Source organism: Belonocnema kinseyi, chromosome 6, assembly GCF_010883055.1.
Source record: "Belonocnema kinseyi isolate 2016_QV_RU_SX_M_011 chromosome 6, B_treatae_v1, whole genome shotgun sequence".
Classification (NCBI taxonomy): Eukaryota; Metazoa; Arthropoda; class Insecta; order Hymenoptera; family Cynipidae; genus Belonocnema; species Belonocnema kinseyi.
This window is the reverse complement of record NC_046662.1, coordinates 22,236,104-22,238,106: the sequence shown is the minus strand read 5'-3', so window position 1 is coordinate 22,238,106 and position 2,003 is coordinate 22,236,104.

Here is a 2,003-nt window from a genome sequence, read left to right as displayed (position 1 = left end):
GCTTCAGAATGGTTCCATCTGATGTCCAAAGACAATAAAAAAAGTTTCAACCCCCTATCTCATCCGGAACACCCTCGTTTTCAACTCCCAAAATATTGAAAAATCGAACAAAAATTCCAAAAAATTCCCTAAAATCCAGACCTAAAATTTTATGCTGTAGAATGGTTCCATCTGATGTCCGAAGACACTAAAAAAAGTTGCAACCTCCTATCTCATCCGGAACACCCTCGTTTTCAACCCCCGAAATATTGAAAAATCGAACAAAAATTTCAAAAAATTCCCTAAAATCCAGACCTAAAATTTTATGCTGTAGAATGGTTCCATCTGATATCGAAAGACACTAAAAAAAGTTTCATTCCCCTATTTCATCCGGAACACGCCGTTTTCAACCCCCAAAATATTGAAAAATCGAAAAAAAAATTCCCTAAAATCCAGACCTAAAATTTTATGCTTCAGAATGGTTCCATCTGATGTCCAAAGACACTAAAAAAAGGTTCAACCCCCTATCTCATCCGGAACACCCTCGTTTTCAACCCCCAAAATATTCAAAAATCGAACAAAAATTTCAAAAAATTCCCTAAAATCCAGACCTAAAATTTTATGCTGTAGAATGGTTCCATCTGATATCAAAAGACACTAACAAAAGTTTCATTCCCCTATTTCATCCGGAACACCCCGTTTTCGACCCCCAAATTATTGAAAAATCGATAAAAAATTCCAAAAAATTCCCTAAAATCCAGACCTAAAACTGTATGCTGTAGAATGGTTCCATCTGATATCGAAAGGCACTAAAAAAAAGTTTCATTCCCCTATTTCATCCGGAACACCCCGTTTTCAACCCCCAAAATATTGAAAAATCGAAAAAAAATCCAACAAATTCCCTAAAATCCAGACCTAAAATTTTATGCTGTAGAATGGTTCCATCTGATGTCCAAAGACACTAAAAAAAGTTTCATTCCCCTATTTCATCCGGAACACCCTCGTTTTCAACCCCCAAAATATTGAAAAATCGAACAAAAATTCCAAAAAATTCCCTAAAATTCAGACATAAAATTTTATGCTGTAGAATGGTTCCATCTGATGTCCAAAGACACTAAAAAAAGTTTCAACCCCCTATCTCATCCGGAACACCCTCGTTTTCAACCCCCAATATATTCAAAAATCGAACAAGAATTTCAAAAAATTCCCTAAAATCCAGACCTAAAATTTTATGCTGTAGAATGGTTCCATCTGATATCAAAAGACACTAACAAAAGTTTCATTCCCCTATTTCATCCGGAACACCCCGTTTTCGACCACCAAATTATTGAAAAATCGAAAAAAAATTCCAAAAAATTCCCTAAAATCCAGACCTAAAATTGTATGCTGTAGAATGGTTCCATCTGATAACGAAAGACACTAAAAAAAGTTTTATTCCCCTATTTCATCCGGAACACCCCGTTTTCAACCCCCAACTTTGGTGCAAATCATGCTTAGATTGTCAAGCATCTAAAATTTCGCGACACGTGAAAAATAACCCCCCACCTTTCGTCGCACCGGACGCTCGTTTTCAACATGTCCACTTGGACCTCGTTGGCCCACTCGCATCATCGGAAGGCTTCGTCTACTGCCTTACGATGATCGATCGGTTTTCTCGTTGGACTGAAGCGATACCGATCCGCGACAAAACTGCTCAAACAGTTAGCCGAGCATTTTACGACAACTGGATATGCAGATTCGGATCCCCTGAACGAGTTATGACCGATCAAGGTTCCGAATTCGAGGCGCAACTCACCAAGGCACTCCTTTCGCAAACCGGCTGCCACCGTATCCGTACAACAGCCTGGCACCCAAAAGCGAACGGCATGATAGAGCGCTGGCACCGTACTGTAAAAGCGGCTATCATGTGCCACAACGACCATAATTGGGTCCGCACACTTTCGACCGTTCTCCTCGGACTACGCACCCACGTTCGCGAAGAAACGGGCGCCTCCCCAGCGGAATATTTATACGGCACCGTTCTG